The 12797-nt window shown below is 36.4% G+C and overlaps 1 long non-coding RNA gene across 1 annotated transcript; it reads left to right on the forward strand.

Annotated features, from left to right (window-relative positions):
* Positions 1–7173: 7173 nt before the first annotated feature.
* Positions 7174–9344, forward strand: LOC131014799 (uncharacterized). Its single transcript, XR_009098325.1, has 3 exons — positions 7174–7551; positions 8459–8516; positions 9119–9344. It is a non-coding gene; the product is annotated as an uncharacterized LOC131014799 (long non-coding RNA).
* Positions 9345–12797: the final 3453 nt, after the last annotated feature.

Below are 12797 nucleotides of genomic sequence, written 5' to 3' on the forward strand. Positions count from 1 at the left end.
TAGACTGTTTTCAATTGAGTATTAATGAATAAAAATGACGAGTTTTATTAAGATGAGTAAGTTTTACAGCTATAAATGACGCCCCTTTTCTTCCCCTTCTTCTTTAACGCTATCCCTAGTCGTGGATCACTCGGCCTAACTATCCCTAGTTAGGGCGGGCTGCGACAGAATGGTATCAGAGCGAAGGAAAGCTCTGAATTAGAAGTCTTGAGTTTAGTCTAGAATGAGTCACTAGACTAATAGTTATTAACAACCGTGAGCTCAGCGCACCATCACACCAGGCTCAACGAGGTATGTAAAATTTCAAAGTTTATTTGACGTTAAATTTTGAAGAGCATGATGTTGAGGTTATATGATGAGTTATGATGTTACACTTTGAAGGTGCATAGTTTGAGTTTGAGGATGACAACCTGATTAATAATGAGTTATTATGTTGTAAGAGCATATGTTGACGTTACATGATGAATCATGAGAGCGTTTATATCATATCATGTTATATGATTGAGGATGCATAATTATGAGTTATGATGTGATGTATTTGAGATGTTTTGTGATGAGAATTGTTTGAGCAGTTGAGATAAGTCACAATGATTTAGATGAAGGAATCTAATGTCATTGTTAAGAGAGATTTTCTACTAAGTAGAAGGATGAAATGAGAACTTAGAGCTAAAGCTTGAGAGAATTAGAAATTGCTTTAAGTACTTGTTTGTATAAGTTATGAGTTTGAGTTATGAGCTTGAGTATAATAGCATGATTAATGATGAGTTATTAACATGCTGCAATGAGATATTGTACGATATGTTTGAGATGTTTTATGACGCGAGTTTTGCTCACGCAACCTTAATGGTACTTAAGGAGGTATCATGAGCCATAGTCTTTGGAGATGGCTTTGAGAGAGAATTGTTGAGTTGTCTTACTGAATCACGATGATTTAGATTAAGGGATGTAATATCATTGTTTAGAGAGATTCCCTACTGAGTAAAGATGGGACGAGATGAGAATTTAGATGTTTTGAGCTTGAGTTTTAAGATAACAGTACTACTTAGTAGGAGTTTTGCTAAGTTATGTTTTGTTTATTTCTGTTGCTGGAGCCAAGTAGAGTTAGTTCCTAGAGTCACCTTTAAGTTCTCCTTATAGGTTGGCCAGGACTGTTGGCACTGCACGAAAGTGGACTGTTGTGAGATCGAACTCAGGGAAGATCAGATACGAGGACGAGGCGTACAGTATGTGGTACAGAGATACCCTAGCAGATTTTCAAACACATGTTCATAGACTATGAAAGGATGAAAGCCTTATGGTTGTTACTAGACTGGATGGCATCGTGCACCTAGTCCCCGTGCTACCAATCGATTGGTAGGATTGAGCAAGGAAGAAAGCCTCTCAATATGATGGGACGTGTAGTCTTGAGTGCTGGACCCACAGGAGATGGGATTTATTACAGATGCCCAGATTTTCTATGCGGATCTACTGACCGGATGCCTGTTTTCTACCAGGGACTCTAGAAGAGTGTAGTAGATATCGAGTCGATCCTTGAGTATCAGTTACCAAAGATGATAAATGATAAACGATAATGAGGATGAGAAGTAGCCGAGGAGGGCTAGAGTTGATGAGGATGAGAAGAGAAGTCGATGTAGGCTAGAGCTAAGGATAATCTTGAGAGTATGCGCGGTACACCCTCGTTTTTTTTATTAGTTTCAATTACATTGCGATGTATATAACTTACTTAGGAGATACTGATATTTGAGATTTTGACATACTGATAGATAAACATGCGAATATAGTACCCTACTGATGTTAAATAGATGGATGTTCCTAGTGTGCTAAAGTAGCAACTAGATGAGTTAACTGATAGCAATTACCGTAGGAGGTCCAGGCCGAGACATAGTACTATTAATGATGTCGGTTTAGAAGGGACATTACGATGGATACTATGGTTTTTGTAGGGTTTATATAACCCCTTTATGTAAGTCCTCTAAAAAGAGGCATTCTACTGATGGATATATTAGGTAGACCAGAGAGGTCTTTTTGTTAGCATTTCGTGAGTGCTTATTGCCTTATAGATGAATGTTAAGGTGACCGTGAGGGTTTCCTTAAAGTTGAGTTAGTAAATTGAACTTGAGTTTCGAGGATGCTTAGAGCGTTGGTCGAGTTGAGTTTTCCTTTTGTGATTTCAAAAATGCCTCAAAGATATCATCAAGAGTGTAATGTGAAGGATAGGCGGGATAATAATCCGCCACCACCACCGCAACATGAGAGGAGAGTCGAAAAATATTGAACTTTCGAAACAAGAGTCTAGAACATAGGACCCTGAGTTTAAGCTTTTAGCTTGCTGGTGTGAACTTAAGTTTTGTTATGTATAGTATGTTGAGGATTTAGAAGACACAGAATTTCCAAGTTCGGGATAGTATATCCCGTGTGACTGGGGAGTGATTATGTTGGACCTGGCCAGTCCGCATGATCCAAATCTCAGTAGACGTGTTTTGGGTTTATAAACCCATGTGTTTCAACTTTCGGTTGAAAAGCCAGATGGGTTCTTACTCTAGGTCATTTTTGTTCGACCTGGTAGTTACTTCATTCTACCCTCTGGTCATTCATTTGAGTCTCTTGAACAATTTGTTTTGATGTCATTCTAGGGTTGAACTCTTACAACTTTTGAGTTATCTTAGTAGATTCTTTTGATGTATAAGACTAGTGAGAGGCACGTCAGAGGACTTTAACACCCGAGCAACTGGTAAACTACACCTGAGAACAATTCAAGGCTACTCTTGAGAAATATGTACCGAGGAGTACAGTAAGCAGCGAGAGACTTATTATCGAAGTTTGATTCAAGGAAAGAAATCGATTGTAGAGTATAATTGAGAACTCTGTGAACTATCACGTTCGCTCATCAGAAGATGGATACTGATGAAGAGATGTTTGAGTTTTAAGTGCTGGTTTAAGGCAGGACTTTAAGGTAGTATGGGCAAGATATTGGATGCACCAGTTAGAATCCTGTTTAATACAGGAGCCTTGCATTCTTTAAGTGTTTGAAGCATGTTACCTTCAAACTCGAACCAAAACGAGCTAGTCTCAAGTTGAGAGTAATCACTCCTGTAGGAAGAGCTACTACAGTTTCTCACATGATTTCTAAATTAGAGTTTGAGTTAGGACCACTAAAGATGAAAACAAGAACCTTGCACTTAATGCCTATGTGGAACGTAGACATTATTCTAAGGATGGACTGGTTAGCAGAGAACTTTGCCCCGACTGATTGTAAGAAGAGACGGATAACTTTCCAACCACCTGGGAAGGAACAAACATGTTTTCACGACATTGATAGAAAGAAGAGAATTCCAATCATTTCGGCACTTCAGGCGTCGAAATTGGTAAAGAAGAAAGGAGCACAAGCTTACCTAGTTTACTTGAATGATGAAGGAGAATCAAGTAAAAACTTTGAGGATGTAGTAGTGGTAAGGGAATATAGAGATGTATTTCCCGAGGTCTTACCAGGATTGCCACCAACAAGACAGTTGGAGTTCACTATCGACCTAGAACCTGGATCAGCACTAGTGTCGAAGGCACCCTATGGAATAGCGCCTAAGGAGCTACAAGAACTGAAGATTCAGCTACAAGAATTGCTCGAGTTAGGTTTTATTAGACCTAGTGTATCCCGTGGGGAGCACCAGTCCTTTTTGTCAAAAAGAAGGATGGCACGTTGAGAATGTGCATAGATTATCGAGAGCTGAATAAATTGACACTCAAGAACAAATATCCTTTACCAAGGATAGATGACTTGTTTGATCAATTACGAGGAGCGACTTTTTCTTGAAAGTTGACTTGAGATCATATTACCACCAGTTCAAATTTTGACAGAAGGATACACCTAAGACAGCTTTTCAAATGAGGTATGAGCACTATGAGTTCATAGTTATGCCATTCGGTTTGACGAAGGCACCAGTAGTTTTCATGGATCACATGAACCGAGTGTTCCATCAATAATTGGATAAATTTATCCTAGTTTCATAGATGATATTCTCATCTATTCGAAGAATGAGCAGGAGCGCCAAAACATTTGAGAACGATGTTAGAAACGCTAAGAGTTGAGAAGTTTTTTTTTTCCAAATTCACCAAGTGCGAGTTTTGGTTGAACGAAGTAACATTTCTAGGACATATTGTATCATCCGAAGGAATTAAAGTTGACCTCGTCAAGGTACAAGTTGTACATGAGTGGAGATCACCAACTACGCCTAACGAGATTCGCAACTTTTTAGGCTTAGCAGGATACTATCAGAGGTTTATTGAAGGATTTTCCATGATAGCAAGACCGAGAAAAGAAGCTAAGTACAATTGGAAGGAGGAGTGTAAAGAGAGTTTTTAAGAGCTTAAAGGAAATTAACTACAGCACCAGTGCTGCTAGTTCCGAAAATGGATAAAGAGTATACCATCTACACAGATGCGTCAAAGAATGAGCTAGGATGTGTTTTGATGCAAGAAGGAAGAGTTATAGTCTATGCATCACGACAACTTAGACCCCACGAGATAAATTATCCAACGCATGATTTAGAGCTTGTAGCCGTTGTGCATGCCCTGAAAATTTGGAGACATCATCTCTACGGAGTTAGATGTGAGATTTTCACGGACCACAAAACTTTGAAATACTTTTTCGAGCATAAGGATATTAACATGAGGCAAAGGAGATGGCTCGAATTAGTAAAGATTGTTAACTGCGACATTAACTATCACCCTGGCAAGGCCAATGTAGTAGCCGATGCATTGAGCCGAAAGGTCTCGTCAAAGTTAGGATGTCTTCTCACGAGAGAGGATGAGCTTATAAAGGACTTTGACAAAATGAGGATAGAGATGATAAAACCACCAGGGACGATAGCGAGTATTGTTGCGACGATGCCTAGTTTGAGGAAAATGGTGATTGAAGCACAAGGAAAGATGAGACAATGAACAAGTTACGAGAAAGGATAAGAGCATGAGATCTCAAGAGTTACCAAAAAGCATCAGACAATGCTATCTTATTTGAGGGGAGAATATGCATTCCCCGCGATGATGAACTTAAGAATACGATCATGAGTGAGACTCATGACACGCCTTACACCGCCCACCCAGGAGGCACAAAGATGTATCAGGTTGTGAAAAATAGATTTTTGTGGGACGGAATGAAACGAGACATAGCTTCGTTTGTAGAGCGATGCTTAGCTTGTCAGTAAGTGAAAGCATTACACCAACGACCCTATGGGAAGTTAAAACCGTTGGAGATTCCCGAGTGGAAATGTGATCACATAGCGATGGATTTTGTGATAGCTTTACCGAAAAGTCAAAGAGGAAATACAGCAATTTGGGTGATTGTAGATCGACTAACAAAATCTGCACATTTCATACCGATCCTAATCGCGTATGGACCAGATAAGTTAGCACAATTGTATGTTCGTGACATTATAAGATTGCATTGAGTACCGGTGTAGATCACCTCAAAAATATATATATATATATATATATTACATCACGTTTTTGGATGAGTTACAGAAAGAGTTGGGTACAAGGATGAATTTTAGCATAGCAGACGATAGAAGATATGATAAGAACTACTATCCTTGATAAAGGAGTACATCGGGAGAATGTGTTGCCACTAATTGAGTTTGCCTATAAGATGTGAGACAAAGTTTTCTTGAAGGTTTCACCCTCAAAGGGGATGAATAGATTTGGAGTTAAAGGACAGCTTAGACCCAGAGTTATAAGTCCTTATGAGATATTGCAAAAGATAAGTCCAATAGCGTACATGTTGGCTTTGCCACCTAGCTTTGAAAATGTGCATAATGTGTTCCACGTGTCACAATTGAGAAGATATATTTTCGACCCAAACCATGTGGTTTACTAAGAAGAAATGATCTTAGAACTAGACTTGAGTTATGAAGAGAGAGACCTCAGATGATGCTAAATCATAAGATTCGGCAATTGAGAAATAATTCGATTGCACTGGTTAAAGTCCAGTGGAGACGTTATAGTTAGAATGAAGTGGAAAGAGAGCTTAAGGATAAGATGTGAGAGAAGTACCCGAAACATTTGCAGGAGGTACAAATTTCGGGACGAAATTTATTTTAAGGGGGAGGGTATGTAATACCCGGGCTTTTGATGACGTGTTTAATTGCTTGAGTTTGAGTGATTAGGGTATAGATCCCTTGTTTGATTACTTTGTAAAGAAATGAGAAGTTATATGAAGTTTTATTGTTATTTTTTTTTATATTGAGATGTTCTTTTGATGATGTGAGAATGATGTGTGATTTTATATTCGTATTTGAGTTTGAGTATTTGAATAATTCGAGATAATTATTTGAATGAGAAAGATGAACTCGGAAGTGAAATCTGAGTCCGTTAAGACGTTTTTGAAATTTTTGACTTTTTGACGATGAATAGTAAAATACTGCTATTTCGTCTTTTTGTCGACTTTCAAAATCTTACATGCACGTCGTCGAGAAATATTCTTAGTTTTTCGATACGAGTCCAATAATGAAAGTTTTTATTTTTGGACGACGAGTGAATAGTAAATCGGGATTTCTCGATAAACGAACCGAGCTCGTTTATCAGAATTTCGAGAACGAGCTTGCGTTTTCTATATTTATATAGAATTACGAGTGTAATGAAAGTGAGTAGGAATTGAGAGGGCGAGTAACGAAGAGTATGTGTAGTTAGTCGTTAAAACGAGACGAAACGAGATATTTAACGACTAACGGGTTAATATCCTAAAAGGTCTAACCTACTGTAACACCCAGCATTTTCACTACAGTATATATTATTAATATTATTTCTATTTTCTATTATCTAAAGGAAGAAAGAGAAGTAGAATCACAGAGATGAGATGGGATATTATTATAAAATCCTGAGCTTTTAATTTGCATCCTTTATTAATTTTATTCTTTGAAGCAAGTTTATAATTCCTAGTTAAAGGGATTATTCTATTGTTTTCAGAGATGAGAATGGTGATAAATAAGAAATATATTTATTCGACTTATTGCTCGACTAATTGAAGTGACGGATGTTATTTAATTATTTATCTTTGAGCTTTCTTATTTTAATAAGTGATGATTTATTATTAAAGCATAAATATTAGATTTATTATTATTTCTTAATTATTGAGATTATTTTTCAAATTATTCATGTGAGGTTTTATATTATTAAGTTATGAAAGGAAATGTTAGAATTATTTTGTGAGTTAGTTAAGGTGTAGAATTTTAAACCCACACATACTCATATTTTATTTTGTATGTGATGTGTGGCTCGATAGTTATAAGAAGAGTTTGTTCCTAAAGTGCTTGATTGAAGGTTATATAGTGCTATTTCTATAATAGCAATTTTATAGATTTTAATAATAGGTGTATTTTATTGGATAAGTATAGTGGACTTTATGAATTAGCTTATAAGGAAAGACAACCTTCCTTTTCTCCCTTCTTCTACCAAGGTGCCGTATCCCTCTTCTTTTCCTCAACCTCCATGTTTGTCGATCCAAGCTCCAAGAATCACTCCAAAAAAAATCACACCTATATTCATCCAGAAACGTATATTAAGGTGAGAAATCTTGGATTAAGTCTTATTGATAGTTGAATAGAAGAAATTCTCCTATCTCTTCTTCTTGCTATTTCGAGAAATAGGCTGTTGTGGAAGAAAACGATTTTGCCTCTTGTATCATGTTGATTACTACATGTTTCAAGTTAGTAATTGTTTAGAATTAAGTTAAGCTAAAGCATGCTAATGTGTTCCTATAGCTGTTATTTGAGGAAAATATGAGTGATATGTCAATGAGCATTGCTGTCAGATTTCGGGTTGGACAGAACAGTATGTTTCGGGGTACTTTTGATGATGTTTTCGTAGTCCAAATAACTTGAAATTTTTACTGTAATAACTTCATCATGTTTAGTCGTTCTCTGCAAAATTTCAGCTAAATCTGAGACCATTAGATATGCTAAATTATTTTCTGAAATGTACTGCGCGAAGCAGCGAAGTTCAGTGGTAGATTCTGCCCTTTGTGATATAACTTCTCATACACTTGATGTATTGTATTTTTGTAACTTTATAATAAAAATAGACTCTGAGAGATTTCTAAAAATGTAAAGTTTGTATTTTTCTTTAAAGAGGATGATTTTATATGATATTTCAAAGTTGAGATTCATATATGATTACATATTTGAGATTTCCTACTTGAGCAAGTTATTAATAGAACTGTGCTAAGTGATTGATGTTTAGTTATTAATTGTAAGCTAATCTATATAGAATGGATTAGTTTACTCTTAAGCTTTTCTCAAGTTGAGATATCCCAAGAGATGTGATGTTACTATTTGCTTTTAGTTAACTCCATATAAGTAGAATACTCAGATTAGAGGATGCAACTTTCAAGTGATAGAAGTTTCATTCAAGATTTACTTTCTATTTACTTACTTATTATTCAATCTTACTTGGGAACCTCATTATAATGAAGGTTTGAGTGGCAGTGTAGAGTGAACAAGCAAAGACTTCTATTTCATTAAGCGTATCAGGTGGGCATTACTTTTACTATACGTATATAGAGATCCCCTGCGTGTCGTAGGCCTCTTATACGAATGAATGCATGAGATGATCTAACTGTTAATTTCAGTTTCATATATATATCAAATGAGTTTAAATGTTACGTTCAAGCAAGTTATTTCATGACAAAATCTTTGAGTTAAAGTTATTTCAAGTATTGTCTTGCCATAAAATGTTTAAATTTTAGTATGATATCTATCTGCTTTGGCTTTGCCAATGATGCAATCGAATTCGGGTCTTGAGCAGTTGATAGCTATCCTGCCAGGGCTAGTGTACACCAGTGACCGTGAGTCATCTAGCGGGTTGGCCGGTCAAGTGACCGTGAGAGGTGGCCACCTCTCCGGCACACAGTTCCAGATATGATAGATTACAAGAGAACTTAGTCTGCAGACGAACTTTAAGAATCACAAATGAATTTAGTAAGCTTGGGCCTTTTTAGCGAAAAACTCCCTTGCTGTACTGTTTATGATGGCATGACAATTTACAGTTTTGAAGCATGTATTTTTGTACTTAGGCATACGTGCCCACTGAGTACTTTTGTACTCAGCCCTGCATATGTTTTCTAAATGTGCAGGTTGAGCTAATGTGGTGATGGTGCTGCAATGAGCGGAGTCTCCAGGGTTGTTAATAAATAGTTAACCTGTCTAGAATATGTCTTCATACATATGTCTAGCTACTTTCCGCTGCAAGATGTTGTTGATGTTATAGTATGTTATGTCATACTTTGACTCTTAATAGAATGGTTTCATATGATGTATAACTTGATTAATGATATTAATTAAGTTTTATGCTGTCTTTCATAGACTGTTTTCAATTGAGTATTAATGAATAAAAATGACGAGTTTTATTAAGATGAGTAAGTTTTACAGCTATAAATGACGCCCCTTTTCTTCCCCTTCTTCTTTAACGCTATCCCTAGTCGTGGATCACTCGGCCTAACTATCCCTAGTTAGGGCGGGCTGCGACATGTTGAGTGTATTGAGAGTGGAGAAAAAGTAGTTTAGTGTATTGAGAGTGGTGAAAATGTGTTGTAATTAATATTGAGTGTTATGAAAAAGTGAAAAGTAAGTAATTGTAAGTGGTGGGGTATAGTCCAAAAATAGGTAGGAAGTTTTTTTATTGACGTCCCAAAAAGGAAAGATAGGAAGTTCTTTCATGGACGGAGGGACTATATTTTGTTTATTTTTGTATCATTTGATGTTATTTATAAATTTATGTACTTGTATATATTCATATAATATAGATTATATACATCATTTTATAAAATTTATCAATATTTTTAAAAATATAAACATAAAAATATATATTATATATTTTAAAACTATAGATTTTGATACGGTATATACTGCAATTTTTGATATACCGGTATATACCGACAATTGTGGTATATCAGAACAAGGTATTATACGTTAATACCGATATATACCGGTATACTGTTAATAAGGTATCATACCTTATTTCAGTATATACCTTTAATATGATATTTATTGATTTTTTTCGATATATACCTCAGTATTGATATATGCCGATATATCCCGGTATCTGAAAAATTCATACCTTTACTTTATTGTAAGTTTTTGATACGGTATCATACCTTACCGAAAAATTCGATATGCCTTAAGTTCGGTATTTTACGATATTTTCTGATACGGGATGACCGGTATATCGAGTTTTCGGTATATTTCTCCGGTCCTAAAAATTACACATCCATCGAACTATTCCATAACAACAATTATAAATGTAGAAATTGAACAATTTGTGAATTATGACATAGGTGGGGATACAAATAAGAGTAGTGCTATTTGGACAAAATTTGTCCGGACAAAAATAAGGTTAATATTTTTAAAAAATCAATTTATTTATAAATTTTGATTCAAGTTTGAAAGGATTTAATTAGTTTTATTGTTTTTTCTATATTGTAATTTTTTCATAATTTTTTAACATTTTTTTTTATTTTTTGTTATTTTATTTGTAGTTTGTGTACTTTAAAAATAATAATAATTAAAAAGGTTATTAAAAAATTACAAAAAAATTACAATATAAAGAAAACAATAAAACTAACTAAATCCTATTTTATTTTGAATCAAAACTTTTAAATAAATTTATTTTATAAAGTATTTAACTATATTTTGTCCGGACAAATTTTGTTCAAATAGCATTATTGTACAAATAAGGCAACCTGAAACGGCATTAATTTTGGCAGCTAAAATTTGCTGATCTTGATTGGGCAAAATTAAAGTCCACACAACCTCATGAAACAACTTGTCTCCAAAGTCAATTTAAATGTTGTATTCTTACCCTTTTATTTTTTATCTTTACCCAATCAATGCATCTTGGAATTTGGAATATTTGCAAAATGTATTTCTTGTCTCTAAATAATTATGTTTTATTTTAGGGAAAATTACATGTAAATACACAAACTTTGCCAAAAATTCATATTTGACGCGAAGTTAGGATTTTACAATTTAATACACCAATTTAATAAGTTGTCCAATTTTAACACAATTTTAATTTCCGGTGACCGGGAAATCTGACGTGTCGATTACGTGTCAACTACTTATCCAGCGTGGCATTGAAGAAGAAAAAACGGTGTCGTCTCAGCCCACTGTTTAAGCCCCCTTTATCTCTTTTTTCTCTCTCCATCTCAAATCACGTTCTCTCTCTCTCTCAATATCCTCAAAGATCGGAAAACCCCACTTATCTGACCTCCTCATCCCCCGTCGCAGCCGGCGGAGGAAAGACTGAGGGCGGCGTGTAACGCCCCGCCCATTTATATTAAGTTTAGAATTTATTTTGAACTTAGATTAAGATGATTTATGCCGGAGAAATGAAAATGAGTTTATTCCAACAAAATTATTTTCAAAAGCTTTTATAAAATTTAGTCTTTTGAATTTTTGTGCATTGCATAAATTGAATTATATGAATGTGATTAATTCTATATGCTAATATTATTTTTAATACTACATGATTTAATTTATGTTAGGCTTTAATTATTTAAATGTGTTGGGCTTTGACAAATATTTATTTGGGCCTTAGTTTTTTTTATTGAAATGATATTCTATAAATACCAAAGCCCAAAAGCCCACACCAACCTCCTCATTTGTACCACAGCCATGAACAGTGTGTTTCACCATGCCTCTACAATTGCTACACTATTCACCCCATGCGCCCACTCCTACAAGTCATACAAAATCCCCTAATCTCAGGGATTTTGGGTAAATTTTTCAACGTCTCACCTCCCTCTTTTCAATCCTTCACGCATGCTTCTACTTTCTATTATTCGTCATTGCTCCTATAAAATATCATCCTCATTCATCTTCTCTCCTTACCACAACAACACAACTTCTACGGTAAAGAATTCTTCTTGTTTATTCAAGCCTCAATCTTCTCATTCATTTTCTAATATCAGCAGATTTCTTTCATATGCAGAGAAAACCATCAAATATCTACCATTTTTACAGAAACCACCGAACAGAATTCATACAAAAAGGTTTCACCTTTCAATTCCTCTACTTATTCATTCATGCTCAACATCATAGTACGAATAAAACCAACTGTAGATAAAACAAAGAGATACTGAATATTGTTCTTACATTTGGTAACATAGATGAAAAGATTAAAAGAATACAGAAATGAAGAATTTATATGAACTGGACTTGTGTGTTGCTGTGTTGGCTTGATGTTGAGTGTGTGCTTGCTGTGGTGAGAATCGAGTAAGGAGAGAGAGGGCAGGCGGCGGTCAGCGGTGGCTCCGAGCTGCTGTCTGGCCGGAGCACGTAGAGAGAGAGAATGAAGCCGAGGGTGCGTGTGTTCTGTTGGCTGGGTCGGAGCTCGGCGGCGGCGGCAGTGGCCTGGCAGCTGCTGTCTGTCGAAGCCAGAGAGGGAGAGAGAGAGAGAGAGAGAGAGAGAGAGAGATGGGGCGGAGGCGGCGTCGTGTGTGGCGTCGTCGCTGCTGGAAATTGAAGCTAGGGCGCAGTCGATCTAGATTTTGGGGATCTAGGGTTGGAGGCGGTGGTGGCCGGCTCTTCGCTGCTGCTGCCGTCGACTGCCGGAGTCGAGAGAGGGGAGGTGGCTGTCGTGGTTTAGAGATCTAGGGCTTTTCAGAGGGGGGGAAAAGGTAGGAGGCGACGTCAATTTGTGTGGGTGTGTGAGCTGTCGTGAGAGAGGGAGACAGAAGGAGATGGAGGTCAGGGGCGGCGGCGGCGGCGGCCGGAGGCCGGCTGCTGTCGTCCGCCGGAAGTGGGAAAAGGGGG

The sequence above is a fragment of the Salvia miltiorrhiza genome, chromosome 1, assembly GCF_028751815.1.
Source record: "Salvia miltiorrhiza cultivar Shanhuang (shh) chromosome 1, IMPLAD_Smil_shh, whole genome shotgun sequence".
NCBI classification, from domain to species: domain Eukaryota; kingdom Viridiplantae; phylum Streptophyta; class Magnoliopsida; order Lamiales; family Lamiaceae; genus Salvia; species Salvia miltiorrhiza.